This window comes from Drosophila arizonae, chromosome 4 (assembly GCF_054131065.1).
Source record: "Drosophila arizonae isolate 15081-1271.41 chromosome 4, UAZ_ARI_1.0, whole genome shotgun sequence".
In the NCBI taxonomy this organism is placed as follows: domain Eukaryota; kingdom Metazoa; phylum Arthropoda; class Insecta; order Diptera; family Drosophilidae; genus Drosophila; species Drosophila arizonae.
This window is the reverse complement of record NC_142924.1, coordinates 7,638,698-7,660,761: the sequence shown is the minus strand read 5'-3', so window position 1 is coordinate 7,660,761 and position 22,064 is coordinate 7,638,698. Positions and strand designations below refer to the sequence as shown.

Genomic DNA, 22,064 nt, shown 5'->3' with positions numbered 1-22,064 from the left:
AAAAATTTTTAAACAAAATTAATGCTCAGATCTGTAAGCAAGAACTGCAAAAACTAGATTTGTTATTAAATTACAAAAGTTGAAATAATATATGTATTTTTTATAACATTTTTATCGAACTATTTGTATGTGAAATTTGCAATATATGGTTGGTTTTTATATTTTATATGTATTTATTATTTATTAAATGTAACCTATTTTCACAGAACATGCTTTAAGCCTTAACTATTTACTGTATATTTGAATTGGCTTTAAAATGGCAGGCCTACGATCTCTTTGATTCTTCCTGTCTCTCTCTCTCTCTCTCTCTCTCTCCCTCTGTTGGCATCTTAAGTCTTGTCTCTGGGCCAATTGACACGTCTTGCACAATATGTTTATTAATTATAATCCACTCGAGTCGACTGCTAATTAGTTTAATAATTAGCTGCAGCTGTTGTACATGATGCAGCTGAATTTGTGGCCTAAATCAAGCGACTGCTTGGGTCGCTCGCCGGCTGTCGACGATTTGTGTGCCGAAAATAGCCGTCACATGTGAAATGCATAAAGGCTGTAAGTCGCTAATACACACACGCAACACACACACACGCTTGTAGAGTGTCGTAGGCTCGCTGTGTGCACACTTTCATTTTGTTTGTAATGCGTCCAATAATGGCGGCATTACGCTTATTTAACATGCGCACACAAACGCACACACACACACACACACATGGACAACTAAAGCAGCTGTCCAAGCGTTGCGCACATGTGTGCGTGCGTTTGGCAAGTTTATGAGTGTGCGTGTGTGTGTGTCTGTGGCATGTGTGGATGCATAAAACTGTCCTTAACCCACAAAACACTGACAAGGGATAATATTAGCATAATATGAGTGCGTTGTGTATAAAGGGCCAAGTCTCAGCAGGCTAAAGTGTGAGTGTGTGAGAGTGTGTGTGGGTGTGTGACTGAGCGAGTATGTGTGCGTGTGTGGGAGTGTGCGCCAGTGTTGGCCAACAAAGCCTAAGCCGCATTGGGGCAGACGCAACCAAGCGACACTGCCACACAGTCGGCGGCAAATGCACAGTGGAATGTAATTGATATCAAAGCAGGCAAAATTATTAATTGATAATGAAGGAATAAACGTTTTGAAAGTGAGAGATTATTAATTGGCTGTAGCTCTTTCACAAAAGGGAATGTTCTTCTTTGCTTTAAAATAGGACAAAAATATCGGGCCGTCAAATAAGTGCAGAATTCTACAACCCTATATATATCATATCATAGAGGCCCGCATGACTTCACTCACTACATACGTCTCATAGAGGTGACACGACATGCCATGAAGTCGTGTGAGTGAGCAGCATAAAGCCTATTGAGTGAGCGTAGAGGCTTCGAGTTACTCGAGTCTTTGTATGCACAAATTACTTCGTATATGCTCGGCTCGGTCGCTAGAGGCTCGAGCAGTACAAACCAGGTACGACAAGATCAGTGTGCTACGAGCATTCAACCAGGGAAGATCCCAATTTTATATTTTTATTTTTGCGTTAATTTTTCTGTTTCTCTCACATTCGCTCTCTCTCTCTCTCTCTCTCTCTGTTTAGTTTGTCGTAACGATCGTTTTTCTTCCCTGAAGAGTAAGCTGGTCTGTTATATATTCACACACAGGCAATTTATTCCACAGTACATCACAGTAGGAGTATAGAGTGAGAGAGAGCCCACATGTTCTCAAACTGCCACGGACTCTAGGCTCTTTGCTCTGGTGTGCATGGGCCGCAGCTGAAGTCGTAGAAATAAATATGACCAAATCGATATAGAAACATATAAAAATCTTAAGCCCATGTTGTAGAAATATTAAAAAAAATATATATATATATATATATATATATATATATATATATATATATATATATATATATATATATATATATATATATATATATATATAATATATATATATATATATATATATCGTATGTTTAGCTCGAAAAGTTATAGAAACAAAATCGGTTTGAACTTTTCTACAACGTTTTTATTTTCTTTATTTTTGTTGTTGTTGTTGTTACTGCTATTACTGGCGCTTGAGCCTTATCAAATTGCGGTTATCTTTGTCGCTTAGCATATATGGGCAAACAAAATAAATACATATATAAGAATATTATGGCCATTTACATATGCTTCATGCCGAAAGCGGAAATCAGCTTCAAGTGAGGCCATAAAATGTTGTGAGCTCTTCTTGCAGCTGAGTTTTTATCAATTTAATTGGCTGCTGCTGCTCTTACAGGATTAACCCAAAAATGGTGAGACCTGGCCATTTAAGGATTAACCGTATATTATATATCTATAGCATGCCGTACGGATCGTAAGAAATTTAATAACGCTTAATGCCATTTCTTTGCTGGCCAAAGGCACAAAAATTTGAGAGCTCGCAATAAATGAGCCGTTAAACACTTTAAGTTGGCCAACACACATACATACATGCGTGCGTGTTTGAGTGTGTGCGTGTGTGCGTGCGTGTGCTTGGCTGTGTCTGCGGCTACTGATATGCTAGCGTGTGGGCCATTTTATTGCCGCTTTATTGTGGCCGACCGAGTCATGTTAGCCATGTTAAGCGTCATAAACGGGTTAATGACTTGGAAGTTGCTTTTAATGCGCCACACTCGTTGTTGTTGTTGTTGCTGACATTGCTCTTGCTGTTGCTGTTGTTATTGTGGCTGTTGTTATTGTGGCTGTTGTTGTCGTTGTTGTTGTTGCTGTTGTTGTTATTGTGGTTGTCGTCTACCACTCAAGTTTTGGCTCTTAAGCGGCTTGCCTTCGCTTTGGCCTTTGTCTCTTTTTTTTCCTTCCCTGTTTTTTTTTTTTTATCAATTTTTTTGCGATTTTTCGACTGTTTTTATACCCTGTAGAAATTAAAAAAGACGGGTACTTTTTATCGATAAGTATATATGTTACTGATGGTTGTTATAGCAGTCGAGCTGCTCTTGCCCTGTCCACACATCAGCCTATCCATTTGTCTGCCTAGTCTACTCCAGATTTCTGCTTCCATCGGCTCCTCCTAGCCTCATCAACTCTTATAAGAGGAGGCCGTATACAATGTTTATTCCTTACAACTCTCGTCAATAAAACTCTTTGAAATCGATCAAAATTTATATAAATTTTTACAACATATCTCGCCTTTTTAAGAGCTAGACCCATCAAATGGTGTATAAAGAGTCTACTAAGGCATATGAGCATGTTGAGTACTTTACTTTCTTATCTTATTTTCCATCTCCTCCTAAAACACTCAACAGCTTCAAGTCACTTGGCACAGCCTATCTTGTAGTCCTTTCCATGTCTTTCTCTCGCTCTCTCATTCTCTGTCACTCTCTCATACATATGCTGTTTTTTGTTTGCTCGACCCCGGCCACAGCATAATTATATTTTTATGGCCAACTTTTAATTTGTTTGCACATGTGCTACTCGTAGCTCTTCTCGCAGGGCTCTTAGCTTAGATCATATCGTTGGGCAGCGGGGCACATAAAACTTATTCTTTTGGCTTTGCCATATCGACACGCTTTCGTTTTTTTTTTTTGCCACTCAAGTGTTTTTCTTTCGGAAGAGGGGGAGGGCGCAAACAAATTGCCAACCAGTTGCGTGGGTGTGCCTCATACTCTGCCCCTTGGACTACCTCGTTCAGTGTTAGACATTTCCGTGGCATACAAATGGGAGGTCATTTTTATTTAACAATATGCGTTATTATTGCCACGGCCATTGTGTATCGTCTGGTCTATATGTGTGGTATGTGTGTGTGCGTATACGCGTGTGTGTGGCAGGCAGGAAGGCAGTCAGGCAGGCGTTCAGGCGTAAATGTTTTATGTAGCCATATTTTGATTTATGCCATTGCGAGACCTGCGTTTAGGTGTTAATAGTTAAGCTTGATTGTATTCGCATTTTTATTATACATACATATATATATGAGTGTGCTTAATGCCTGCTAATCCTTCACGTGTCATTGGAATTGAAAGCAAATCGTCGCAGTTACAGGAATTAATAAAGTTGTGAGCAAACGAATAAGTGGGCTTATAGAAATATAGAAAATAGGGTATTGAAAACTGTTGGAGTGTAGAAAATACGAAAGTAAAAAGTAAAAGAAAATATAAAAGAAACATTGGCCTAGTAATCTAGTAAAATATTACAGCAAAAATAGAGAGTACTCAAAGTTGAATACTAAATGAATTATATGTATATAAATTTATATATACATTTTAAAGACAAATAAGTTGCGAAACGAAACGAAAATCTCACATTTACATTTATTCATTCAGGAGAAATTAAATAATTAAAAATAAATAATTAAAATAAAAATGAATAATATATCTATTATACTAGGCGTTTTTTTCTTAAATTTATTTCCAATTTTTTTTCTTGAATATTTGGTGTAATTTATATATATAATATTTATAATATATCTAATATTTATATTACAAATGAATTTTTTTTGTTTATTATATTTAATGAAAAATATATGAAATAAAATGTTATATATATGTCTGCCCTTTCTCTCCATTTCGAATTTCTCGCTTCACAATTTACCTTTCTTCTTATACTAGTGAGGTATTCCCAGCTTTTATGCACATATTTCTGGCCCTGCTCACATTTTTAATTTCTCATCTGTGATTGCTCCAGTTTTACGACTGCTTCTTATTTCTCTGCTGCTTCTAATTAATGCAGCTTGGCAATGTTACAAGCAATTTGTCGACTTAATGACAGAATGCTCAAAAAAAAAAAAAAAAGAAAAAAAGGAGAAAAATAAAATTTGAGCACATAAAAGACGCGCGCTGCCATAAATTGACTTGAATGGGAATGCGCAGAACTTTTACGTCTCAGCTAAGGCACGTAACAGCGTTTTGCATCGCCCCTAAAAGTATGCACCACTTAATTTGAATTCGATGAGCAGGCAGGCATGCATGTGTGTGTGTGTGTGTGTGTGCCTGTGTGTGTAGCTTGACTTAAACTACTTAACTCGGTGACTGCCAGCGGCCAATGCGTTGCCAACTCAGGCGAAAAATCAAAATTTCCGCACATTGCCTATTTTTCAAAGCAAGAGCGAGACAGAGTAGGAGAGCGAGAGAGAAAGAGAGGGAGAGGCTGTGTGTGCCCGCGAGCAATTTTGTTTAGGAGTCTTTTTTTGTGTCTGTCGTTTTAGTTAAATTGCAGCTGCTGCGGCTTTAGCTACTGCTGCTGCCTGGCGGTGCCTGTTACCACTGTGTGTGTGTGTGTGTATGTGTGTGGTGCTCGTTTCAATCACATGCTGCACGCTGCTGCCATTCAATGTTGTCAAAAATTTATAGCTGGCAGCCTCGACAAAAAATAATGTAAAGGCAGCAGCCAGGTAAACGATAAAGGCCAGGCGCGCCCTCACAAATGGCAAAAATATATAGAAATATAAATAGAAATACACATGCATATATGTACGTATATATATATGTGAATATACATATAAAGAAATATAAATGAAATGGCATAAAGAGCATGCAAATAAAATTAACAAAACGACAAAAAATGAACAGGAGGAGCGAGAAAAGCCACGTTAGTTGAGGCGCAGCTGGCTTGAAGCGTTTTGTGGAGATTTAAGGCTCTGCTGACTTCAGTCATGTGTTTGGATTTTAGCTGTTTTATTTTGCCATGTTACCAAAAAGTTGAATCAGCTTTTAAATTTGAGTAATTAATGTATAAATTATTAATGAACTGCCTCAATTCCAGGCGTAACTGTTATTTATATTCAGTTCTGGGAATTATTGAAATATTTCTGTTTACTGTTTCATTTAAACTACCATAAAAATTTGTTTACTTTTTTTTTTTTTGTGGCAATAGTGAATTTATTGAAATATTCACGATATGCTAGAATTGTTGAAGTAAAATAGAAATTATTAATTTTACGTTAGAGTCGCGAATACTAAAACTGATTTTAGTATTAGTAATTTAGAATATTTGTTTTTGTTTAAATGTAATTTAGATTTTGTTTAAACGATTTCAACTCAACCCTAAGCTCTGTGATTTCGTTGAGAGTTTAAATGCTGGAATTACAGTTAGTATAATAATATTTATAATAATTCTTCTTTGAAATCTTTTTCCAACTTAATATTCAAGAATTGATTGAATTGCTGGTTTGATTGTATGTGAAGCGATTTCAATTCATAGAAATACTTGAAATTACCTTAACTTTTTTCTTCATCTCACAAAGCTTTGCACGATAATTCTCGGCATTTTTTGCTGTCGATATTAATGGCTAAATCGCTTGAATTCAGACATTCAACAAAATCAATTTAGGCAGCAAAGCATTTGCCTTGCCTCGCAAATTTGTTGCAAAATGAATTTGAAACGTAGAAATGAATTGAATTATGTCATAAATGCGACAGACAGACGTTGACAAAGGCAACGCCACCAACTGTCAATAAAGCCATTTATAGCAGCCAGAATGAAAAAAAAAAACTCCAAATTTTATTATTGATTTATTATTTTGGTAATGCAATTTAGCTGCTGTTCCCCAAAAGGCGACGAAGCATCACGTTGATTTCTGCAAGCAGTCACAAAAATGGGGAACCTGATGCGAGGGTCAGCAAGGCAAGCCGCATTCAAGTCAGTCAATCAATTGTGCGGTTGCGGTTAGGGTATTTCCGTTAGCTGTTGAACTAGTTTGATGTGCCAAAAGTTGTGAGCAGCAGAGATTAACAATGAGAGGCGTAAGACAAAAGGTAGACTCTAGTTGAAGTACAGATGCCCTTCCAAAGGTGGCAGATGAGAGCAGGGAACTGAAGGCTGAGTATAGATAGTAGAGAAGCGGGATATAAGTAGATATATAAAAGGAAGTGAGTGTCAAACACAATGTCTCTTCTCAAAGTCTACTTTCTAGAGATGGGGGTAGAGCCAGAAAGATATATTGTTCAAGGATAGATAAAAAATATTTAGTTGTTTTTTGAAACATTACATATTAATATTGTAAATCATTAAGATAAATATTCTTGAAAGTAGAACCAATTTAGAACAGAAATTAATATTCATTAAATATGTTATATATGTATTTTTATATTTAAAAATCACTTACTATTAAAAAAGCATACCACCTGCCACCCATATCTGATATGCTGGCTATAATACCCTCTAAATAGAGCATAATGAGGCAAGCAGCTTCAGCTGGTGGCAACAACAAAATTAAATTGTGCAGAAAACTAAGTGAAATGCAGCCAAGTTGAACAGCATAAAAACCAGAAGGACAAAAAACCATGTTAAATATAAACGAGTGAAAGCCATAGCCAAATGGAAGTCCAACATAATCAACAGCAACAACAACAACAACAGCAAAAGCAACAGCTGCTGCAGAGCTGATGAATTTCGTATTGTAGGGGAAGGGAAGCTACACGTTGTAAACTGTCATTTTGTGGTTGTCTGTGTATGTGTGTGTGTGTGTGTGTGTGTGTCGGGATGGAGATAGGTGGGTAGGGAGAAGTTTGTAGTTTGACTAAAATAACAGACATGCCTGAGTAATGATCTAGCTGTGAAAGTTATCTGTGTGAGTGTGTCTACCGTGACTGGTTAAATGATGCGTGTGTGTGTGTGTGAGTGCTTGTGGACGTGTGTGTGAAACCATTTAATATGCTTAACACATTTCTCCTATTATATGGCAGGTGGCCTCGGTGCACCTGTACAGCCGTTGCGGCTTATGCTCAAAGAAAAGCTACATTTATAATAAAATACTTGTGAACTACTCGCACAAGGTCGTTTATTTTCGTCCATCAGCAGTTGTTGTTGTAGTTGTTGTTGTTGTTGTTGTTCTTGTTACTTTGCATGCTAATTAAAAATTAAAATATTCACTAAAACAACAACAACAACACACCGAAAAAAAGGCAGGAAACTTGTGATTCATTAGGCTGGCAGGCGGTGCCAGTGAATAATAAATAAACTCGCTGGCTAATTAAGTGAGGAAGCGCCACTCTCTCACTCACTCACTCTCTCAGTCACTCGCTTACTCAGTCTCTCGCTGTCTATCTCTTTCTGCATATTATACGCTTGTAGCTTACATGTGGCACACGTGGCTCGCGCTCGTCCTGTGAGATTGTTGCCCCTCGTTGCGGGCCACTCGGCTGGAAAATGCAATCGATAATAAGCCAGAGTCGGCACAGCTATGTGAATTAACTATGACTATGCTCAGACACACACACAGAAAGCGATAGAGGGAGACAGGGAGAAAGAGAGAGAGAGAGAGAGCTTTGGCTTTGGCTGTTGTCCTTCATGGCATGAAAAAGCAGTTTACTACAAAATTAATGATCATTTATAAAATTACATTAATGCAAGGCAAATTTAGCTAAAAGACTGCATTGTGCGCCATAATAAATTTATATAGACTAAAGCAGAAGCAATAAAGTTACATGGGAAATATATAAATATATATAAATAAATATATATTTAAGTATAAATTGAAATAATAGAAATATTTGATGTAAAAATAGCAAATTTTCAATTATGTTAAGCTATATTTGAGGAATGTATAATACAAAAAATATATTATTTACAATAATTTGGGGAAAATTTAAAATTAAAAAGAAAACCTATCAAAAAATTTTATATCAAATTTATATCAAGAACTATGCAAGAAATCCGCTAAAAAAACTATATATATCGCATGAAATAAACTCACTTCGCGAATTGCAATAGAACTGAGCAACAAACACAAGCCTGATTGATATGGCCTATCAAAATCCGACATAATTTGTCTGCTTGGAGCAGAGCAGCAACAGTGCTCAACATGCCACCTAAAGCTAAATAACTAAGTCAAGATTAAATCTTAGTTGAAGTTTGGCGTCTACGATTCGCGAAATGGGAGAGCAAGCGAAACTAAGGGCCACTCAGAGGGGCGGGGGAAGTCTTCCGCAATTATTTTTCTAGCTGCGTTTCGAGGTAGCGTTGGCGGCTGTGACGCATAAAAATCGCAGCTGTCAGTTCAAAAAGCCAAAAACTTCACTAGCAGCATCAATTTTCCACACGCCAGCGAATTTTTGCCACAAGCTTACATTCACACACTCACGCACTCATGCACTCACACACTCATACACTCATGCACTCAGTGGAGAAATTGCGAACGCAATTTTCACGTGCAAACTTTGTGCACCAGAGGGAAAAAACAGCTATAACGTATTAAATTGTTGAAGTGGGGCATGCTCGACTGAGAGTTGTTTTGACGTTAAGCTAATGATAATTTCTCGATGACTTCTATGAGCAAGAAAGGCTTTGCATTTCTAATTTTCTGCAAGAGGAATACTCTGGATTGATTTATACTATTTTATCTTCTTTTTTAATTGGTTTGACTATTTTTAATATTAATAATAAAAGTACCTGCCCTTAGTAAAAAAGAATATACCCTTCCAGCTCACTCATAGGGCATTACAGCATAGGGCAATAAAGCGAGTGTAAAATGACTTTATGCTAGGTAAAACGAACATAAATACAATTTTAATTATTTCATAAAAATGATTTATTCTGTTTTAAATAAATAAAATGAAATTGATTTACTTAGTTTTTTAACAAAATTCTTAAATTGTTTGCATTTATGGAGCTGAGAGTTTTTCCCGGTTACCTGTCAAGCTGCATGAGCAGCTTGCTAAGCCTTTCACCTGTCACAGCGAGTGCGAGAGAGAGCGAGGGAGAGGGAGGGAGAGAGCAGCGTCAAACAAGTGTAGCGACGTGGCACGGCATAAGCTGCCGCAAATAAAGTAAAGTAAGTTGCACACTTTTATTTTGTGCGTTGCCAAAAGCACAGCGCGTATGCCTGTCAGATGTAGTAGAAGAAGAAGAAGCAGAAGATGAGGCTGAAGCCGAAGCAGCAGCAGCAGGAGACTGAAACGAGAAGGAGGCGGCATGGAGCGTGCCCTCTCGTGCTGCCAGCTAATCTCAACAAACAAAGCGTGAAACTAACAATTCTGCAAATACAGACTAACCGCACTCACACCCACAGACAGACAGAGGGGGCGCAGAGGGGCAGCCGGGGGGAATGTCGAGGTTTGGCGGAAAGACCGAAAACTTTGTCGGCTGCCGCCAGCAAGGGACAGACACATGAGAAACAATGGTGCAGAGAAAGAGAGAGAGAGAGAGAGAGAGAGGGAAAGAGAGAGAGCGAGATAGAGAGAACAAAGTGAGAATGAAACTTTATTTTCAAGTCAGACATCGAATTTATTTTCATGTCATCAGCGCGTTAAGCAAAGAGAACAAAAATTTAAGTCTCACACAAAGACACTCACACAGAAACACACACACACATACATATATTCGGCTCTTAAATTGTTGAAAGTTGCTAATTTGCTTTCGGTTCGCACTTTGCTTTTGCGCCAATTGGCTGCAACTAGGCGTATTAGTAATGTGCGAAATTAAGCATACGCCGCGTTGAACTTAAATAGAGACAGCAGCTGAAGGGAGCAGAGTGAGCAATTGCAAAGCTCTGTAGCCGGAAAGCAACAAGCGGCTCAGGCAGCCGCCTCTGAGCAACCCAGCACGCTAAGCTCTAATTTTCTCACGTACTTGTAAATTTTGCGGAAAACCGCAACAAATTCACTTATAAAAGTAATCTAGAAAACGCGTACAAAACAGGAAGCACGCAAAAGGCCAGAAAAAAAAAAAAAACAGTGGTATAAGCAGAAGAAGCAGAGGAAAAATAAAAAACTCTCAAAAGAAATGGCTGCAAAAACTCGGTGTGTAAAGAATTGCGTTTGCGACACGGCGACAACTTTGCGTTTTATGTTGCCCCATAAAGGGAGCGGGCTGCTGGCAGGAGGCGCTGCCGTCAGAGCTAGGCCCATGAGCAGGAGCACGAGAAAGACTTAAAGCAGCGGGCACTTTATCGCAGATTTAAAATTAAATGAATGTAAGCACATTAAATGGTCGACTCTGTTGCTTTAAGTGCACAGAGAAGAGAGAGATAGAGAGAGAGAGAGAGAGAGAGGTAGAGAGAGAGAGAGAGCTGGCTGTTGGTAGTAACGGGAGCTAGGGGAGCCAGGGGAACTGGCAACTGCGGGGCACAAAGTTGTTCAACTCAAAGTTAGTTTACGCCAAACAACAAAGAGTTAATTAATCAGCAATTTGTAAGACGTAGTTAATATAATCGCATGCTCTAGGGCCTTGCATCAAGCTTAAGTTTTGCTTTGAATTGCTTTTAATTTCATTTAAGGGCGAAATATGTGCTACGAGCAACAACAGCAACAACGAAGACTTTTAATTATAGAAAAATGAATGCTTACTCGAGTGGTTGGCCAAGCACTGCCCCCAACTATGCACGCAGCTAATCGTAGCTCATTTCTCTGGCTCGTTTGCTGCTCTTCAAATCCCCAATCAAAACACATCAGCATAATTTCGCATCATTATTCCCCAAGGGAACAGCCCACACTCTGAGGCCAATTAGGCGCAAAACTTGTCACTTCCAGGAAAATCAGCTCCTAAACAGCTACCCTCTAGTATTAGTGGAGGAAGCAGCGGCAGGCGGCACCTGCGAATACCCTATAAAGTGAATGAGAGTGCCAAGAGGTACTTCAATTGCCCATATATATTCATTCTTAAATAGAGTCTGTAAAGATATATGGATAGAGATAGAGATATAGATAGATAGAGATAGAGATATAGATGCTGAATAATGCTCTAAGGATCCTTGAGTATCGTATCTTTTACTGCTTCAAGAATCATCTTAAGGACTTGCAATTTCAATTGAATTTGCTTTTTCCCCTGCTCCAACTAAAAGGATCTTCCGTAACTTTTTAATTTGAGTCAGAGCAAAGCTGGAAAGGCAAGTTCAAGCGTAGTTTAAATGATCCAAAATTTGTAGGACAACTCCAAAGTTGTGGGCGTAACAAATTGTGGCGGCAATTGCAGACAGGCAGGACGAAACGGGACTCGACGCAATGGGCCGGCCCTGTAAGCTATGTGTCAGATTTGTAAGGACCTTCATCATTTTGCATTGAGTCATGTTTATGATTGTTATTAGCAGGCGGCAAAGTTTCGGCGACGCTTTTAATAAACTTTCGTCCGGCAATGAGTTTATGCAAATTGTACACAAATACTCAAGTATTGAGTGAAAGCGAGAGAGAGAGGGAGAAAGAGAGAACGACGTGGCTCGAGGCTCGCCTCGTACAGCGATAACAACAAATTTCAATTATGCCATCAAATCTATTTAGGTGTATAAATATTTGGAAAATTTGTGCACGCCACAAAAGTTGGTCGTCATTGGCGCTGGGCGTGTAATTTACAGATTTTCTCGTTAAGATTGCGCCCGGAAAGTTTTGACGGGCCATTGTAGTTGGAGCCCGACGCATAATTGGCAGCGCAACATGAAAAGTCAATAAACGAATCAAAACAAGTTCGCCTTGTGGCCTCGCTTCCACACATAATTCGCGGGCCGCCAAAGTTCGAGCTCATAAAATCGTAAAGCATTGTAAAGCGTAATTAGAATTGCGGTTATGTACATTTCAGTAAATTTGATTTCAATTACAAAAATAACAACAACAGCAGCCAAACGGCCCACAGTCAAGACTTCCCGGCTATAACCGGGAAGGCCTAGTACTGCCCCCCTCTCTCTGCCTCTGCCTCCGCAATCCTCGGTTCATTAACCAAATGAAGCGTGTTTCGTGTTATTTTTCCTCCCCCCCCTCCCTCTTTCATCCTCTTGTTGTCCAACACTTGACGCAGCTTATGTCCTACAGCCACGACTTGAATGCCCTGCGAAAGTTTATTTAATGTTGCCTACTTTGAGGCGCACGCCGAGCCACTGCAAATAATCAAGTATACGCCTAGCATGCATTAAGTGCCCTTGCGAGCTGCTCTCGCCCATTACTGGCGCCATTTGCTTAATTAATAAAAATGTCCAAATTAATGAGTGCACGCATATAAACCGGAATTGTGCGTCACGTTTGCTTAGTTGCTCGACTTGATTTGGCCTTGAAGTGCGAACAAATCGTTTGAGCCGAGCAACATATTGCTGTAGCTGGAGCTGCTTGGGCATGCAGAGCAGAAAGCTGATATTGTGGTAGGTTATTGGTGGGGAGGGGGTGCTTCTATTCAAATATTTTATATATATCTAAGCTGATATTGAGATAAGTTGGGTATGTAATTGTAATTGCATCTATGTTGAATGTATGTAGATATATATAGTTCTGTTACTGCTCTTTATGCAGTAACTATTTACATACTACTTACGGCTATTTTGGCATACTATACTACTATATTGACGAACCTGTCTTTACATACATATATATGTACTCCTTACGGCCTAGATACTAATATTTTTATATATTAGTAAGTATACAAGTATTGTGGCAAATTCCATTTAGTAAAACTCTTCGCTATAGAGTCAACCACACTCAGCTATATTGTCTGGGTCGCATCAAAAACACGTTTGCACATGTGCCACACATGGTGGTGAAGTGGCTTGGCCATTTACTTTATTGATTACAGATTTTCTGGCTGCCATTGATTGAGCCAAAAAACTTTTATGTGGCCAACACAAAAATACAATACAGAAGAAGAAACAATCAGAAGGCCACAGTCATAGCCCTGGCAATAGTCGAGTTGTCTATATGGGCAGAAGTTGGCCTGAGGCCTAGTTCTGTTGATTAGAGTAACGATTGGGGCTGTTGTTGTTGTTGTTCGATAAGCAACAAAATGGAATAAATTGTTTTTCAATTTACGCATATGTCTCCATGCGATACGCACAAAATAAACAAGTGCGAGCCAAGCTGACATAATTTATGTAGTTTATCACTTTCATATATATTTTCCTTACCTTTTTTATTTTTTATTTATTTATGTGTGTGTGTGTGTGTGTGTAACCGGTTGAAATCCGATGCCGGCGCATTTGTGTCAATTTAAATTTATGTAAACATAAAATGGCCAACCGAATGTCCTGTGAGATGCGGCTGTGTGTCACACATATTTCATAAATGTGCCCATATATATTTCCCCTGTCTCTCTCGCTCACTCACCCTCTTTCTCTGTCTGTTTTTTATGATTTAATGCGCGCGGCACGCCATGACGTTCCCTTAGGCATGGACACAATAAAAATGTAGCCACCACAACAACAGCAACAACAACAAGCGCCAGGACATGCCTCCTGCGCACTTTTGACATTTCATTATCCTGTTAAGTATTCAAAAGTCAACCAAGCAGCCAGGCCCAACGCACAGACGCACAAATTGTGGGCGCTCCCTGCGTGTCCATTTGCTCTCTCTGCCCCTCTCTATCTCTCTCTCTCACACACTCTGTGTGTCTGGACACGCCCACCCTGTTGTCATCCAGCTGCGTAGCCAGCTTATCATTTATGCCAAGCGCGTACTTTTTGGCTTTTACGCCAACTCGCCCTCCGCCACCGCCTCCGCCTCCGCCTCCGCCTCCTCCTGCCGCTGCTGCTGTCCCTACACCTGCTCCTGCTCCTCCCCATTCTCCTGCTTCTGCTCATTCTCCTGCTGTTTCGTCGTGCCCATTGTTGTATCGCCCGTTTGTTTTGTCTGCCCGTAATGTCATGCGGAATTGCCTTTGTGTCCTTGGCGTTTATGACATTATATTTGTGTTTCTCTTCATGTATGTCTCTCTGTATGTGTGTGTGTGTGTTTTTGTGTATATATATATAAATTACGTTACACAACAAGCAATATAACAAACGATAACAAACACCTTGCCTGCACTCGCAAAAAAAAAAAAAGAAAACAATTTAATAAAATGTTTTTCTTTTCTCTGTTCTCTTCTTCATTTTTGGTTCTTCGATTTGGCTTTATGTTACGTAATTTGCTTATGACGCTGCTAATGACAGGCATTGCCTTCCGTGCAAGGCTACTCTCTTATGCCTTTTGCCTCGCTCGGTGCTGTCAGTTCGTGTGGCATTGCATTTCGTGCTGCATTTAGCTGACAACAAAATGTCGAAACATTTCCAATGCCAATTTTCCGTACTTTTCATTTTCCAATGGCATTCTCTGTTGCTGCGCTTCAGCTGTAAGGGCACGTGCTCCCACGTCATGGGCCAAATGTTGCCATCGATTGATTAAAATGCGAACTGAACAATAGAACAATAGACAAGTGCTGGCCAAAAGGACCCACTCGAACCATAAGTAAAGGTCTCCCAGTTCAAAAGTCAAGCGAGCACTCAACTCGAGCTTGTAATTGTCAAATCTCTTGATGTAGATTTCTAATTGTGCTTGGCTTATGTTCTCAGCATGATGAAGTGATGAAATGGAGTGTCAATGCTAGCTTGAAGGGGAGAGAGAGAGAGAGAGAGGCAGAGAATGACAAATATGGAAGATAGCCTTTGGGATTGATGATGAGGCTGAACGATGTCCAGACTGAACTAAGTTTTGAATTTTGGCGTTGGTTAGGAGAGTATCTATCCTCAGTTTACTAACGTTTAACATAACAAATTGCTCTCCTGGAATCCTGTACGCTCTATTCTATTCATTCATCTCTCTGATTAGTCTGGAAATCAAGGATTATCCGATCAGATTTCACTTCAATTCCCTAAAATCATTTTTTGAGCTCATCTAGCCACGTGTATGTACTCTGACTCTTCAAGCAGCTCAGGTTACGTGGTTACCTGGTTTCCTTAGCTGCCCTAATGGTGCGCCTTAAACGAGTTATCCGCTGAGGCTGGCTTAAATCGATTCAATTTGGCTGGAATGCGCTGCTCATTGATTTAAGCGCTATCTAAAGTGTGAGAATCTGTAACGCTTTATCTGTTTAAGTATCTTAAAAGCAATCACGGCCACAGAGCTGACTTGCATGCACATTTCAGTATTATATGACTTCCTTTTTCTCTACTCTTTACAGACAACACCTTAGCTGGCAGGCAAGTAGTCACCTAGCCTTGGAGAGAGCAGCCAATGCAAGCAGCACAGAAGCAACTACCAACGACACGTAAGTATAAAAGCAAAGTGGAATTCTCTATATATACATATACATATGTATGTGTAACTGTCTGCGTGTATCGGCACTATATATCTTGGACATGTGTTGACCATCAACTTATGCAATCAACCATTTGGCTTTGACCAGGCAAACGGACTGCCATTGGGTGCTATGTAAACTAGACACGAGGACGAGTTTTAGTCGGGCAAGGCAGGGCAGGTGTAGGTGTGCAGCCAAAGGTGTGTATGCGTGTGTGTGTAGGTGTGTGTAGGTGTAGATGTAGTTGGAGGTAGCTAGCGACCACGACGACAAATGTTTATTTAAGCATAAAGCCACGTACGCTGCACTCACACACCCACACACACACACGTACACGTACACACTTGAATAGATATGCCTGTGTGTGTGTGTGTTTATGTACTTAGGCACAGCTGTACTTGGGGACTACGTCTGGTAATTACATACAGCATGTGAGCTCTACACATTCGTTCTGATGCTCGTTCAATAAGCGAAAGGAGAATATGGAGATTACTGTGGAATATTCCTTTGTCAGTTTATTTATTTATAGTCTTGCCTTGTGAGTAATTATTTTCACCAGCTGACTCAAAGGAACCTGGTATATTGTGTACAATTATAATATTTATAGTTTTAAGGCTGAAATTCTAAAATCAGACAGCTTGTCTGAGCTGCCCTTTGACCCTCTTGGCTGCTTGGCCTTTTACTTATATTCTTGATTGTTTTTATCAGCTATCTCTGGAGATAAACCTGTAAATTATATAACCACGGCCTATGAGGGCCATGGCTGTAATGAATATATATCTCTGCTATTTTATATAAAGATATAGATAGAACTTTATATAATCAATTACTTATAAACATAACCGAATTTCTCTTGCTCTCGCTTTATATACCTTTCATTTTCTATGTTTATTTATATCCAAAATTAGCTGCATTCTGAGCGAGTATCAAGCAGTTAGTTATAGCCCATCTTCAAACTTCTTACTTGCTTATTTATTTATTTTTTTTTGTGTGGCCCAATCTGCTGTGGGGCTTTTGGGCTGCTGCATAAATATTTGTTTTAACCTTTTTTGCTTTTGTGTGGGCAATGGCTTTGTATTTGCTTTTGGTTTTATGGCAGCGGCTGTGTCACTATTTCATTTCGATTTAAACAAACTTTGCGAACGCTCTTTGCTGATTTGTGTTGCCTTAATTTATTTATTTGCGATCCTGCTGATATTTAGTAATTGAGTTTTTCTATCTGTGCTGCGTTCTCTTTGTAAAACTAAAATGCTGATGAGGGTTGCCTGTTAGAGTGTGGCACACAAACACAAACACACACACACAGAGAGAGAAAGATGCTCTGATAGACACACACACACACATAGATTTGTAGAACGTGCCACAATGGCAACAAATGTGACTCAGTTGCCCTGCTTAAGGATATTTATGTGGACGTGTGTGTGTGTTTGACTGTGTGTGCGAGTGCGACAGCATTTGGAGCTAAAAGGCTGCCCCAGCCATTCGGTAATACAATAAAGTTTGAATAAAAGTATTTCCCAGGGGGCAATTCGATGTCGTTGCCATGTTGCAAGCCGTGTCGTCTTCTGCTTAGACTTTTTGTCTTAATTTATCGTTATGAATGAATCACTTGCTGCCTGAAGGACCCGACGCTGCTGCGCCCCACTCCCCACACCCCACACCTCACTCCCTCTCCCACTCTGTTTGCTTGCCTGTCTGTGTGTGGCAGCACGTAGCCAGGATGTGCTCGTACTTTTGACTTAATTTGATTTGCTCAAATGAATTTCAATTAACCAGAAATGAAATTTATACGCTCTAAACTTCTAGCCGTTCAGCGTTCGGCGCGAATGAAGACAAATGCTGTGTGTCTGTTTGCTTTACCTAAACACTCACGAACTGGAAATTGTCTACTTATCAAAAGTGCCCGAATCACATTTCTATTCAAACTCATTGTTGTTATTGATTTCATGTCATCTTCTTCTTTTTCCCATCGGCTCGCGCCAGCTCGTTGATTGTTTGACTGCTCATCATTCATAAGCGTGCTGAGATTGAGTGAGTGTGTGTGCGTGTGTATGTCTGAGTATGTTATAATGCAACGTAGGCTCTTATTATGCCGAGCACACACACACAGACAGCACACCAACATGCCACACGGGCAGACTCAGCGCTGTCAACAATGACAACGGATCCGTGAGCTTGATAACAACTGGATAGAATGCTGGCGACAACAATGCTGACACATCGCAAGATTGTCATTCCATCAATTATTCAACAACACGCAAATCAACAACAAAATACTCGAAACGACAAACCAAGAGTCATTCTCGCTGCAAATAGCTCGCATATCAGACAGCGTCAACAGTGCAACTTCTAGAGAGATACACTGAGTGAGAGGAGAGGAGAGGAGAGGAGAGAGAGAAAGGCATAGATGGGCTCGGCAGCAGTGAAAAAAATTCCAAATATTAAGTGATACACTTTGTATTTGGAACGTTTGCCGCAGGCAACCAATGAATAACAGACCCACACACACACACAGACTCACACACACACACTTACACACAGATAGAGAGCAGAACATATCCAACGACATGAATATCTGAGTGTTTTTATTTATGACTGTGCGTCAATATTCCGGGTTAGTTGAACTGGCAATTGAGCTGGCTAGATGGGGCGCGGAAAGGTTGGGGGTGAGCCTCCCCAGTGACCCAACTACAGCAGAAATCAATCAATTCAGCGCCTCAGCATCGTCGGAACGTAAAAACTAAGAGCCGATCGGCTTTAGCAAGTGCTGAGTAACAAGCGTTACCGGGCATCAAGTGGACTGCGGAGCTGCAGAGCCATAAATCGATGCTTGACACGGTTAAGTGGATGTGCTTAACAATGGCTTAGGCCAAAAAAAATGAAAGATGAGCTTAGCCACGCTAATGCCGTACTGCCAGTGGCTGATAGGACGCGGTCGTGCATGGCTGCAGTTTATCAGTGCTCGACTACGGCTTATTACTAAATAGGATTTCCGAATTCATTCGCACAGTTCGTGTGTTGACAATATAAATATCGTAGTCGATAATAATGGCAGTGTGGCCTATCGATAAGTTGTGTTTAGTGCAAAAAATGTGCTAAAAGGACACTTTTAAGTATTTTTAGAAAAAGTATAATAAAGATAACGTACTATATATAAAAAATCTATAGATTCTGAGCCATTTTCTAGGAAAATCCCCATTTTGTGAATATCGATATAAATTTTATTGGCCATATAAGCAATGGTAGAATTATCACCTCATGGCCAGCAATAGAAAGTTCTCAACAAAGCTCTAAACTTAACCAGATTCCCTTGATCATTTTCAATACTTGCCAATATTGTCAATATATATAATTATCGATATATTTACATAGGTCCAGCACTGCTAGCTTTCACCTACATTTACCTACACAGCGCTGTTGCCTTAGAAAACTCTTTAACAAATTGCATAATATCTTTCCTATTAATATATCAAAAATACAATTGGATATCGATTAATAACAATTATCGATATACCAGCTTTCAATGTAAGCTCATCAACTAGTTACCTACTCAACAAAGCTTTTGTAAACAGAGTCCACAGCAAAATCGGTTTCATAATAGCTTTCCCATTAACATCTAAATTTTCGGGCCTATTTAAATAGCCATCAGTCTTTAGGCTAACTGAAATCTTAATAGGAATTATTAGTAGCTAATGCGCGCCATTAGGGCGCAGCTCGTACAAAAACTCAACAAAGATTAATTGTTTGTTTATACAAAATGTTGTATATCATTAATTTTATGCCAGCAGTAAGGAAGAAGAAGCACACCCAAAAAAAAAAAAAAAAAAAAACACATCCAGCTGGGCCAAGCTCTTTGAACACACACGCACAGACTGTCAGGGATCTTTGCTGTCGCCGACATTAATCACTTTACGCAACTTTAAAAGCAATCTTTATTTTGCATTTTTTTTTTTTTTTTTTGTGTTTTTGTAAGAACTTTTCAACTTTATTATGCCATAATCATGCATGATGCGACTAGGGTTGAGCTTTGTCTCAGTCCGGGCTATTCATTAATTTCCATGATGCTGCTGCTGCTGCTACTGCTGCTGATGGTGCTGTAGTGCAGCTTCCTCAATTATTATTCCTTGCACATCCTTTTCGAGTCGACAGTTTCGTTTTTGAAGGCATTCAGTTTTCATTTCCGAAATGACATACAAATTTCTCATTTTTCCTGTGCTCCTCGGGCTCAGCATTTTCAGCACTGTTTTTGATGAATTTGCCCTCTTCGTCATAATTATAAACACACACACACACACACAGCAGACAGAGGCAACAGTTCGGGTGCCTAGCATGCGCTGTTGCCCAGGTGGGTCGAATGGGGTATATGGGTTGGGCTTTGCCAAAATGCAAAATCCTTTTCCTCTACAACTTTTCATGAGTCAGCTTTACCTAGGGCATACTGTATTTTATGCTGATTTTAGAGTGTACTTGTAGAAGTTCGAAGCTGTTTGTTAGCTTTCATCAGAGTTGCTTGAAATATGTAAGCTGCTCTTAATGCTGCCTCTACTTGTTAGTTTTCTTCTACAGAATTGTTTAACAAGGCTGAAGTGATAGAGCTAAGCATGTCTTTAACGAGTTGCTCTACTCTAATTTCGTTTCAATTACGGTGCTCCATAATTTAATCTTGAAAGCTTGCATAGATACCTTGAATCGAAAGAGAAAGGCTAACTGAATTTGTTTACTTTATTTTCCCTGTTTGCATGTTGCTTTAAAGGCGTATCTATGTGTCTATCAATCATACATGCTGGCCTGACTAATGATAACACCGTATTGACAGCTGGTAGCTGCTGCTGCTTGTTAGATATCCCATATAAAAATACCTTTCTATAATACATTACTTTCCATTTCTATATATTATATTTAGTATTGCTTTTATAGAGTATCCAGTTCTCTAAGCATACTGAATAGTCAAAAAATATGAATTATAAAAGCAAGTATATTTCCCTTTCTCTTTTTCACTTCAATTCATATCTCAATTCATATTGCAATTTACCTACATTTTTTATATATTTTCATATGCTTGTTTTTTATAGCGTTTTTATTAATTGTACCCAATTTCTGCTCCTGCCTCCTGCTGGTTAGTTTTGTCTGCTTGCCAAGTCGTCAGTGAACGAGCTATATTCCCCTTTCCATCACATTTAACTTCCCAATTATATACTTATACATACTCGACTCTACCTTTGTCTTTAGAGGGTATTTACCAGTTTGTACCTGCGCTTCTTCTATACACCATTCACTTTTTACGCATATATTCTCTCTGTCTCTCTCTCTCTATCTATCTCCTGTATGTGACATAATATGTTGGCCCACTTCTGCTGGCATAAAAGTTGTTCCTCCTTTGTGTGTAGCTGCAATTAAAAGTGTCAATGACAATGTTGCCTTTGTTGTTGTTGTTGTTGTTAATGTTGTTGCTGTTATTGTTGTTGCTGTTGTTCTTTACTTGGTGTTCGGCTCGTTAGCTCTGTATTATTGTTGGCTCGTTCGCACGTTATATGACCACATAGTATACGTCGTCCTGGCCATCGCTCATTGTAATTACGATAATTGCGACATGGAGTGCAAATGCAGTTTCTTAATGAACCGAAAAATCAATGCATTCAGCTAGGTCCGGCAAGTCTTCCCCACCCCAGTCGCCCCCCACTCTGTCAGTCAACCAACCACCCAACCAGCTCTGCCTGTTTATCCACTTAGCGGCATGCGATTTTGTGACGTTAATTGAAAACTGGCGCATTTAAGGCAAAGTTACCTTTATGCTACGCGCTGTTCTCTCCTTGGCCACGCCTACTCTTGTGCTTTCATAATGTTTGCTTTTTAATTTTAATTTCTCTCGCTTTCACTCACTCTCTCTCTCTCTCTCTCTCTCTCTCTCTCTCTTTCTGTATATTTTCCCCCACAATGTAATGTGCCGCCTGCGCTCTGTGCATATATTTATTTATTAAAGTTTAATTAAATACCTTTTAAGATTCTTGCGCATGACTGCAAAATATTTTTAATGAGTTTTTTCTCGCTTTGTATACATGTGTGTGTGAACAATATATTTATGCATTTTTGCATTAAAAAAACAGTCATTATACATATCATATTTATACAACACATATACATTTATTTATATGTCC

At 39.4% G+C, this 22,064-nt stretch overlaps 1 protein-coding gene across 1 annotated transcript in view; it reads left to right on the top strand.

The window, feature by feature from the left end:
- Positions 1-22,064, top strand: part of Ccn (cellular communication network factor protein Ccn) — a 55,097-nt gene that overhangs the window by 9,276 nt on the left and 23,757 nt on the right. Inside the window, exon 2 of the mRNA XM_018007972.2 lies at positions 15,793-15,879. The gene's annotated coding sequence lies outside the window, so the exon portion shown is untranslated. The remainder of the gene's footprint in view (positions 1-15,792; positions 15,880-22,064) is intronic.